This window comes from Leuciscus leuciscus (genome assembly GCF_965113295.1).
Source record: "Leuciscus leuciscus genome assembly, chromosome: 1".
In the NCBI taxonomy this organism is placed as follows: Eukaryota; Metazoa; Chordata; class Actinopteri; order Cypriniformes; family Leuciscidae; genus Leuciscus; species Leuciscus leuciscus.
In genome coordinates, this window is record NC_138725.1 from 78,600,299 (window position 1) to 78,612,842 (window position 12,544).

Genomic DNA, 12,544 nt, shown 5'->3' on the forward strand with positions numbered 1-12,544 from the left:
GCAACCACCCAGAGCACCCTAGCAACCATCTAGCAACACCCTAGCAACAACCCAAAACACCCTAGTAACCATCCATAACACCATAGCAACCACCCAGAACACCCTAGAAACCACCCAAAATACCCTAGCAACCGCCTAGCAACCACCCAAAAGACCCTAGAGACCACCAAAAATATCCTAGCAACCGCCTAGCAACCACCCAGAACACCCTAGTAACCACCCATAACATCCTAGCAACTGCCTAGCAACCATCCAGAGCACCCTAGAAACCACCCAAAATAGCCTAGCAACCGCCTAGCAACCATCCAAAAGACCATAGCAACCACTGAAAATATCCTAGCAACCACCCAGAACACCATAGCAACCGCCTAGCAACCACCCAGAATACCTCAGCAACCGCCTAGTAACACCATAGCAACCACCCAGAACAGCCTAGCAACCGCCTAGAAACACCCTAGCAACCACCCTAAATACCTCAGCAACCGCTTAGCAACACCATAGCAACCGCCTTGCAACCACCCAAAATACCTTAGCAACCGCCTAGCAACACCATAGCAACAACCCAGCACACCCTAGCAACCGCCTAGCAACCACCCAGAACACCCTAGCAAACGCCTAGCAACACCATGGCAACCACCCAGAGCACCCTAGCAACCATCTAGCAACACCCTAGCAACAACCCAAAACACCCTAGTAACCATCCATAACACCATAGCAACCACCCAGAACACCCTAGCAACCACCCAAAATACCCTAGTAACCGCCTAGCAACCACCCAAAAGACCCTAGAGACCGCCAAAAATATCCTAGCAACCGCCTAGCAACCACCCAGAACACCCTAGTAACCACCCATAACATCCTAGCAACTGCCTAGCAACCATCCAGAGCACCCTAGCAACCACCCAAAAATACCCTAGCAACCGCCTAGCAACCACCCAAAAGACCATAGCAACCACTGAAAATATCCTAGCAACCACCCAGAACACCATAGCAACCGCCTAGCAACCACCCAGAATACCTTAGCAACCGCCTAGTAACACCCTAGCAACCACCCAGAACAGCCTAGCAACCGCCCTGAAACACCCTAGCAACCACCCTAAATACCTCAGCAACCGCTTAGCAACACCATAGCAACCGCCTTGCAACCACCCAAAATACCTTAGCAACCGCCTAGCAACACCATAGCAACCACCCAGAGCGCCCTAGCAACCATCTAGCAACACCCTAGCAACAACCCAAAACACCCTAGTAACCGCCTAGCAACCACCCAAAAGACACTAGAGACCACCAAAAATATCCTAGCAACTGCCTAGCAACCACCCAGAACACACTAGTAACCACCCATAACATCCTAGCAACTGCCTAGCAACCACCAAAAAGACCATAGCAACCACTGAAAATATCCTAGCAACCACCCAGAATACCATAGCAACCGCCTAGTAACACCATAGCAACCACCCTAAATACCTTAGCAACCGCTTAGCAACACCATAGCAACCGCCTAGCAACCACCCAAAATACCCTAGCAACCGCCTTGCAACCACCCACAATACCTTAGCAACCGCCAAGCAACACCATAGCAACCGCCTAGCAACCACCCAGAATACCCTAGCAACCGTCTAGCAACACCCTAGCAACCAACTAAAATATCGTAGCAACCGCCTAGCAACACCCTAGCAACCGCCTAGCAACCACCCAAAATACCTCAGCAACTGCCTAGCAACACCATAGCAACCACCCAGAATACCCTAGCAACTGCCTAGCAACACCATAACATCCTAGCAACTGCCTAGCAAAAAACATTCTGGTCCAAACTTTCTCAAGCCAACTTAAAGTTTGTCTCGACGAACTTTCGCATCTAGTTATTATTACTATTATTATCTTAATAATTCTATTATTATTTCTGGTCAAAGGTTCCTCAAAAGTTTTTAAACTATGTAAAATTATAGACTCCATCTGATGATAAATCAGACCAAAAGAGGTCAAATTTTGACTCTTGAGTCAATATGTATAGAGTGTGTGTTCAATGATTCTTTGGCCAAAAATATAGTCAGAGGGTCACATATGTGTTAAAGTGATGTATCATCAGAAGAAGTCTATGAGTATTTAGTAAGTTAACTTGTGAGGACCTTTTTGCCAAAAAATATTTTCAATTCGCCAGATATGGACATCTTATGAAGAATCAGAAAGAGTCAACGAGTATATTTAGAAAGGTCAAGTTTAGACTCTTTGACTAGAAAAAATTTCAGTATGTCAAATATGGACTTTTGTCATGAAGATATAACATCCGAAGACATCAATCTGAATGTATAGTGTTAATGTTTAAGGACTCTCTGGCCAGTAATATTTTCGGTAGGTCAAATATGGACTTCGGTATGACTGATTTAACATCAGAAGGAGTCTACTATAGCTTATGATAGACAAAATCCTTTTGAGAACTCTTTGGTCAAATTTTTTTCAATCGGTCAAAAATAGACTACTGGCTGGTTAATATAACATCACAAGAAGTCCATCTGCAGTATAGCAAGATAATGTTCCAGAACTCTTTGGCCAGAAATATGTTCAGAAGGTCAAAAGGGGACCTCTGTATAGCTGATTTATCATCAGAAGTCGTCTATAACTTTAAATAGTTTGAAAAATGTTGAGGACACTTTGACCAGAAATGTTCAGAAGGTCAAATATGGACATCTCTATGGCTTATAAGCAACATACTATAAGGAGTATGTATAGAAAGCCCAAGATCGAGGACTCTTTGTCAAAAATATGTTCCTTGGGTCAAATATGGACTTCTGTATGGCTGACGTATCATCAGAAAAAGTAAATGAGTATATATGGAAAGGTCAAGTTTCGAGTACTACCTGGGCCAGAAAAAAATTCTGTATGTCAAATATGGACTTTTGTCATGATGATATAACATCTTTAAGGACTCCTTGGCCAGAAATATGATCAGTAGGTCAAAAGCGTAGGTCAATACCTTACTATACATAGGTATGTATAGCTCATTGTTATAACATTATGTGCTTTGCACAAACGATCTAGGTTGAGCATCATTGCACACCAGAACTAACTCAATCCCATGTTCATTAGAGAGAAAAACATATGTGTTGTTGCTTTGCACAAACTGTCTAACGTTGTGCATTGAAGAATAACATAGGCTATGCACTTCTTGCATAACTAAATAATTCCAATGTTCATTAAAGAAATAACGTGTGTTGTTGCATTGAATTGCATTGCAATGCATTGCATTGCATTGCATTGCATTGCATTGCATTACATTGCCTTGCCTTGCCTTGCATTGCATTGCATTAACGATCTAACTTTGTGCACTGAAGAATAACATATGCCTTTAACATTGCCTTGCATTGCATTGCACTAACGATCTAACTTTGTGCACTGAAGAATAACATATGAGTTATGCCCTTATTGCTTTGCATTACATTGCACACCAGAGATACCTCATTCGGATGTATTTCAAACAATTCATTAAAGATATAACGTGTGTTGTTGCATTGCAGTGCATTGCATTGCATTGCATTGCATTGCATTGCATTGCACTAACGATCTAACGTTGTGCACTGAAGAATAACATTATTCACTTTTCACATTGCATTGCATTGCACACCAGAACTACCTCATTCCCATATTGGTTAAAGACATAACGTGTGTTGTTTCATTGCATTGCATTGCATTGCAGTGAATTGCATTGCATTGCATTGCATTGCATTGCATTGCATTGCATTGCATTGCATTGCATTGCATTGCATTGCATTGCATTGCATTGCATTGCTTTGCTTTGCACTGCATTGCATTGCACTGCATTGCATTGCTTTGCACTGCATTGCATTGCACTGCACTGCATTGCATTGCATTGCATTGCATTGCTTTGCATTGCATTGCTTTGCACTGCATGGCATTGCATTGCATTGCATATTGCATATTGCATTGCATTGCATTGCATTGCATATTGCATTGCATTGCATATTGCATTGCATTGCATATTGCATTGCATTGCATATTGCATTGCATTGCATTGCATTGCATTGCATTGCATATTGCATTGCATTGCATTGCATTGCATATTGCATTGCATTGCATTGCATATTGCATTGCATTGCATTGCATTGCATATTGCATTGCATTGCATTGCATTGCATATTGCATTGCATTGCATTGCATATTGCATTGCATTGCATTGCATTGCATTGCATATTGCATTGCATTGCATTGCATATTGCATTGCATTGCATTGCATATTGCATTGCATATTGCATATTGCATTGCATTGCATTGCATTGCATTGCATTGCATATTGCATTGCATTGCATTGCATTGCATATTGCATTGCATATTGCATATTGCATTGCATTGCATTGCATTGCATTGCATTGCATTGCATTGCTTTGCATTGCATTGCATTGCATTGCTGTGCATTGCATTTTTATTGCATTGCATTGCATTGCACTAACGATCTATCGTTGTGCACTGAAGTATAACATATGCACTTTTCGCATTGCTTTGCATTGCATTGCATTGCATTGCATTGCTGTGCATTGCATTTTTATTGCATTGCATTGCATTGCACTAACGATCTATCGTTGTGCACTGAAGTATAACATATGCACTTTTCGCATTGCATTGCATTGCATTGCATTGCATTGCACTAACGATCTAACGTTGTGTACTGAAGAATAACATATGCAATTTTCGCATTGCATTGCATTGCACATCAGAACTACCTCATTCCCATGTTGATTAAATACATAACGTGTGTTGTTGCCTTGCACTGCATTGCATTGCATTGCATTGCAAGGCATTGCATTGCATTGCATTGCATTGCATTGCATTGCATTGCATTGATTTAGCTTTTGCTTTGCTTTGCTTTAGCTTTTGCTTTGCTTTGCTTTGCTTTGCTTTTGCTTTGCTTTGCTTTGCTTTGCTTTGCTTTGCTTTGCTTTGCTTTGCTTTGCTTTGCTTTGCTTTGCTTTGCTTTGCTTTGCTTTGCTTTGCTTTGCTTTTGCTTTGCTTTGCTTTGCTTTTGCTTTGCTTTGCACACCAGAACTACCTCATTCCCATTGTTGGTTAAAGACATAACGTGTGTTGTTGCATTACATTGCAAGGCATTGCAAGGCATTGCAAGGCATTGCAAGGCATTGCATTGCATTGCATTGCTTTTGCTTTGGTTTGCTTTGCTTTGCTTTGCTTTGCTTTGCTTTGCTTTGCTTTGCTTTGCTTTGCTTTGCCTTTGCTTTGCTTTGCTTTGCCTTGCCTTGCCTTTGCTTTGCCTTTGCTTTGCCTTTGCCTTTGCTTTGCTTTGCTTTTGCTTTTGCTTTGCCTTTGCTTTGCTTTGCTTTGCTTTGCCTTTGCTTTGCTTTGCTTTGCTTTGCTTTGCTTTTGCTTTGCCTTTGCCTTTGCCTTTGCCTTTGCCTTTGCCTTTGCCTTGCCTTGCCTTTGCTTTGCTTTGCTTTGCTTTGCTTTGCTTTGCTTTGCTTTGCTTTGCTTTGCCTTTGCCTTTGCCTTTGCTTTGCTTTTGCTTTGCTTTTGCTTTTGCTTTTGCTTTGCTTTGCTTTGCTTTGCTTTGCTTTGCTTTGCTTTGCTTTGCTTTGCTTTGCTTTTGCTTTTGCTTTGCTTTGCTTTGCTTTTGCTTTTGCTTTGCTTTGCTTTGCTTTTGCTTTTGCTTTTGCTTTGCTTTGCTTTGCTTTGCTTTGCTTTGCTTTGCTTTGCTTTGCTTTGCTTTGCTTTGCTTTGCTTTGCTTTGCTTTGCTTTGCTTTGCTTTGCTTTGCTTTGCTTTGCTTTGCTTTGCTTTGCTTTGCTTTGCTTTGCTTTGCTTTGCTTTGCTGCATGCATTGCATTGCACTAATGATCTAACGTTGTGTACTGAAGAATAACATATGCACTTTTCGCATTGCATTGCATTGCACCTTGAACTAACTCAATCCCATGTTCATTAAAGACATGACATGTGTGTTGTTGCATTGCATTGCTTTGCATTGCACTAATGATCTAACGTTGTGCACTGAAGAATAACATATAGGTTATGCACTTTTTGCATTGCACACCAGAACTAACTCAATCCCATGTTCATTAAAGAGATAACATGTGTTCTGTTGTACTAACGATCTAACGTTGTGCATTGAAGGATAACATATAGGCTATGCACTTCTTGCATTGCATTACACACCAGAACTAACTCATTCCCAAACTCCATTGCGTTTTGTTTTGCAAGATCTTGAACTTTCTATACATTCTCAGTGATGCCTTATTTTGTTTCCTTTGCCATACAGAAGTCCAGATTTGACAAGTTGAACATATTTCTGACTGAAGAGTCCTTTATCTTGAACTTTCTATTCATACTTATAGACTCCTTCAGATAGTACATCGGCCAGTCAACTGTCCATAATGACACTTTTTTTTTTTCTGGCCAACTATGTACTTGAACTTTCTATACATTCTCAGTGATGCCTTATTTTGTTTCCTTTGCCATACAGAAGTCCAGATTTGACAAGTTGAACATATTTCTGACTGAAGAGTCCTTTATCGTGAACATTCTATTCATACTTATAGACTCCTTCAGATAGTACATCGGCCAGTCAACTGTCCATAATGACACTTTTTTTTTTCTGGCCAACTATGTACTTGAACTTTCTATACATTCTCAGTGATGCCTTATTTTGTTTCCTTTGCCATACAGAAGTCCAGATTTGACAAGTTGAACATATTTCTGACTGAAGAGTCCTTTATCTTGAACATTCTATTCATACTTATAGACTCCTTCAGATAGTACATCGGCCAGTCAACTGTCCATAATGACACTTTTTTTTTTTTCTGGGCAACTATGTACTTGAACTTTCTATACATGCTCATGAACTTGCTTTTGATGAAGCACCTTTTAGTGCTTGATCAGCCAGAGAGTACTCCATAATTTACCTACTGAACATATTTCTAGTAAAAGAGTCCTCGATCTTGAACATTCTATACATGCTCCTTAATGCTGTTTCTTTCTATAAATACTCGTTACTGTTACATCAGCCATAAAGAAGTCCATAATTGACAACCACCCAGAACACCCTAGCAAACGCCTAGCAACACCATAGCAACCACCCAGAGCACCCTAGCAACCATCTAGCAACACCCTAGCAACAACCCAAAACACCCTAGTAACCATCCATAACACCATAGCAACCACCCAGAACACCCTAGCAACTACCCAAAATACCCTAGCAACCGCCTAGCAACCACCCAAAAGACCCTAGAGACCACCAAAAATATCCTAGCAACTGCCTAGCAACCACCCAGAACACCCTAGTAACCACCCATAACATCCTAGCAACTGCCTAGCAACCATCCAGAGCACCCTAGCAACCACCCAAAATACCCTAGCAACCGCCTAGCAACCACCCAAAAGACCATAGCAACCACTGAAAATATCCTAGCAACCACCCAGAACACCATAGCAACCGCCTAGCAACTACCCAGAATACCTCAGCAACCGCCTAGTAACACCATAGCAACCACCCAGAACAGCCTAGCAACCGCCTAGAAACACCCTAGCAACCACCCTAAATACCTCAGCAACCGCCTAGCAACACCATAGCAACCACCCAGCACACCCTAGCAACCGCCTAGCAACCACCCAGAACACCCTAGCAAACGCCTAGCAACACCATGGCAACCACCCAGAGCACCCTAGCAACCATCTAGCAACACCCTAGCAACAACCCAAAACACCCTAGTAACCATCCATAACACCATAGCAACCACCCAGAACACCCTAGCAACCACCCAAAATACCCTAGCAACCGCCTAGCAACCACCCAAAAGACCCTAGAGACCGCCAAAAATATCCTAGCAACCGCCTAGCAACCACCCAGAACACCCTAGTAACCACCCATAACATCCTAGCAACTGCCTAGCAACCATCCTGAGCACCCTAGCAACCACCCAAAATACCCTAGTAACCGCCTAGCAACCACCCAGAACACACTAGTAACCACCCATAACATCCTAGCAACTGCCTAGCAACCACCCAGAGCACCCTAGCAACCACCAAAAAGACCATAGCAACCACTGAAAATATCCTGGCAACCACCCAGAACACCATAGCAACTGCCTAGCAACCACCCAGAATACCATAGCAACCGCCTAGTAACACCATAGCAACCACCCTAAATACCTTAGCAACCGCTTAGCAACACCATAGCAACCGCCTAGCAACCACCCAAATACCCTAGCAACCGCCTTGCAACCACCCAGAATACCTTAGCAACCGCCAAGCAACACCATAGCAACCGCCTAGCAACCACCCAGAATACCCTAGCAACCGTCTAGCAACACCCTAGCAACCAACTAAAATACCGTAGCAACCGCCTAGCAACCACCCAAAATACCTCAGCAACTGCCTAGCAACACCATAGCAACCAACCAGAATACCCTAGCAACTGCCTAGCAACACCATAACATCCTAGCAACTGCCTAGCAAAAAACATTCTGGTCCAAACTTTCTCAAGCCAACTTAAAGTTTGTCTCGACGAACTTTCGCATCTAGTTATTATTACTATTATTATCTTAATAATTCTATTATTATTTCTGGTCAAAGGTTCCTCAAAAGTTTTTAAACTATGTAAAATTATAGACTCCATCTGATGATAAATCAGACCAAAAGAGGTCAAATTTTGACTCTTGAGTCAATATGTATAGAGAGTTAGTGTTCAATGATTCTTTGGCCAAAAATATATTCAGAGGGTCACATATGGGCACGTGTTAAAGTGATGTATCATCAGAAGAAGTCTATGAACTAACTCAATCCCATGTTCATTAAAGACATGACATGTGTGTTGTTGCATTGCATTGCTTTGCATTGCACTAACGATCTATCGTTGTGCACTGAAGTATAACATATAGGTTATGCACTTTTTGAATTGAATTGCATTGCATTGCATTGCACTAACGATCTAACGTTGTGTACTGAAGAATAACATATGCACTTTTCGCATTGCATTGCATTGCACATCCATATCATAAACTTCAAACTACTTTAAACTACTTTAAACTTCAAACCACTTTAAACTTCTTAAGTTTAAAGCTCCCAGCTCCAAAGCAACGCCATAGCAACCAAACTTGAGTGCCCTAGCAACCATTTTGCAAGACCTATATCTCTGTATCAGAACATCTTATAGAGATGAGGTTTGGCTCTTTTGACCCATGCTAGCAAACAGCACTTCCAACATGCTACACATTGCTAGCAGTGCATAGCTAAATGCTAATAGTGATTAGTTAAGTGTTAAATCATGCTAAGAACTCTATAAAAACTCCATAGTAACCATCTGTGACAACTACCAATCACCTAGTAACACCATATCAACAGCCCTGAATACCTTAGCAACCACCAGCAACAACCCAAAAGACCCTAGGCAACCACCCAAAATACCGTAGCAACCGCCTTGCAACCACCCAAAATACCTTAGCAACCGCCTAGCAACACCATAGCAACCACCCAGCACACCCTAGCAACCGCCTAGCAACCACCCAGAACACCCTAGCAAACGCCTAGCAACACCATAGCAACCACCCAGAGCACCCTAGCAACCATCTAGCAACACCCTAGCAACAACCCAAAACACCCTAGTAACCATCCATAACACCATAGCAACCACCCAGAACACCCTAGCAACCACCCAAAATACCCTAGCAACCGCCTAGCAACCACCCAAAAGACCCTAGAGACCACCAAAAATATCCTAGCAACCGCCTAGCAACCACCCAGAACACCCTAGTAACCACCCATAACATCCTAGCAACTGCCTAGCAACCATCCAGAGCACCCTAGCAACCACCCAAAATACCCTAGCAACCGCATAGCAACCATCCAAAAGACCATAGCAACCATTGAAAATATCCTAGCAACCACCCAGAACACCATAGCAACCGCCTAGCAACCACCCAGAATACCTCAGCAACCGCCTAGTAACACCATAGCAACCACCCAGAACAGCCTGGCAACACCATGGCAACCACCCAGAGCACCCTAGCAACCATCTAGCAACCACCCAGAACAGCCTAGCAACCACCCAGAACAGCCTAGCAACCGCCCTGAAACACCCTAGCAACCACCCTAAATACCTCAGCAACCGCTTAGCAACACCATAGACACCGCCTTGCAACCACCCAAAATACCTTAGCAACCGCCTAGCAACACCATAGCAACCACCCAGAGCACCCTAGCAACCATCTAGCAACACCCTAGCAACAACCCAAAACACCCTAGTAACCGCCTAGCAACCACCCAAAAGACACTAGAGACCACCAAAAATATCCAAGCAACTGCCTAGCAACCACCCAGAACACACTAGTAACCACCCATAACATCCTAGCAACTGCCTAGCAACGACCAAAAAGACCATAGCAACCACTGAAAATATCCTAGCAACCACCCAGAACACCATAGCAACCGCCTAGCAACCACCCTAAATACCTTAGCAACCGCTTAGCAACACCATAGCAACCGCCTAGAAACCACCCAAAATACCCTAGCAACCGCCTTGCAACCACCCACAATACCTTAGCAACCGCCAAGCAACACCATAGCAACCACCCAGAATACCTCAGCAACCGCCTAGTAACACCATAGCAACCACCCAGAACAGCCTAGCAACCGCCTAGAAACACCCTAGCAACCACCCTAAATACCTTAGCAACCGCTTAGCAACACCATAGCAACCGCCTAGCAACCACCCAAAATACCCTAGCAACCGCCTTGCAACCACCCACAATACCTTAGCAACCGCCAAGCAACACCATAGCAACCGCCTTGCAACCACCCAAAATACCTTAGCAACCGCCTAGCAACACCATAGCAACAACCCAGCACACCCTAGCAACCGCCTAGCAACCACCCAGAACACCCTAGCAAACGCCTAGCAACACCATGGCAACCACCCAGAGCACCCTAGCAACCATCTAGAAACACCCTAGCAACAACCCAAAACACCCTAGTAACCATCCATAACACCATAGCAACCACCCAGAACACCCTAGCAACCACCCAAAATACCCTAGCAACCGCCTAGCAACCACCCAAAAGACCCTAGAGACCGCCAAAAATATCCTAGCAACCGCCTAGCAACCACCCAGAACACCCTAGTAACCACCCATAACATCCTAGCAACTGCCTAGCAACCATCCAGAGCACCCTAGTAACCACCTAAAATACCCTAGCAACCGCCTAGCAACCACCCAAAAGACCATAGCAACCACTGAAAATATCCTAGCAACCACCCAGAACACCATAGCAACCGCCTAGCAACCACCCAGAATACCTTAGCAACCGCCTAGAAACACCCTAGCAACCACCCAGAACAGCCTAGCAACCGCCCTGAAACACCCTAGCAACCACCCTAAATACCTCAGCAACCGCTTAGCAACACCATAGCAACCGCCTTGCAACCACCCAAAATACCTTAGCAACCGCCTAGCAACACCATAGCAACCACCCAGAGCACCCTAGCAACCATCTAGCAACACCCTAGCAACAACCCAAAACACCCTAGTAACCGCCTAGCAACCACCCAAAAGACACTAGAGACCACCAAAAATATCCTAGCAACTGCCTAGCAACCACCCAGAACACACTAGTAACCACCCATAACATCCTAGCAACTGCCTAGCAATCACCAAAAAGACCATAGCAACCACTGAAAATATCCTAGCAACCACCCAGAACACCATAGCAACCGCCTAGCAACCACCCTAAATACCTTAGCAACCGCTTAGCAACACCATAGCAACCGCCTAGCAACCACCCAAAATACCCTAGCAACCGCCTTGCAACCACCCACAATACCTTAGCAACCGCCAAGCAACACCATAGCAACCACCTAGCAACCACCCAGAATACCCTAGCAACCGTCTAGCAACACCCTAGCAACCAACTAAAATATCGTAGCAACCGCCTAGCAACACCCTAGCAACCGCCTAGCAACCACCCAAAATACCTCAGCAACTGCCTAGCAACACCATAGCAACCACCCAGAATACCCTAGCAACTGCCTAGCAACACCATAACATCCTAGCAACTGCCTAGCAAAAAACATTCTGGTCCAAACTTTCTCAAGCCAACTTAAAGTTTGTCTCAACGAACTTTCGCATCTAGTTATTATTACTATTATTATCTTAATAATTCTATTATTATTTCTGGTCAAAGGTTCCTCAAAAGTTTTTAAACTATGTAAAATTATAGACTCCATCTGATGATAAATCAGACCAAAAGAGGTCAAATTTTGACTCTTGAGTCAATATGTATAGAGAGTTAGTGTTCAATGATTCTTTGGCCAAACATATAGTCAGAGGGTCACATATGGGCACGTGTTAAAGTGATGTATCATCAGAAGAAGTCTATGAGTATTTAGTAAGTTAACTTGTGAGGACCTTTTTGCCAAAAAATATTTTCAATTCGCCAGATATGGACATCTTATGAAGAATCAGAAAGAGTCAACGAGTATATATAGAAAGGTCAAGTTTAGACTCTTTGACTAGAAAAAATTTCAGTAT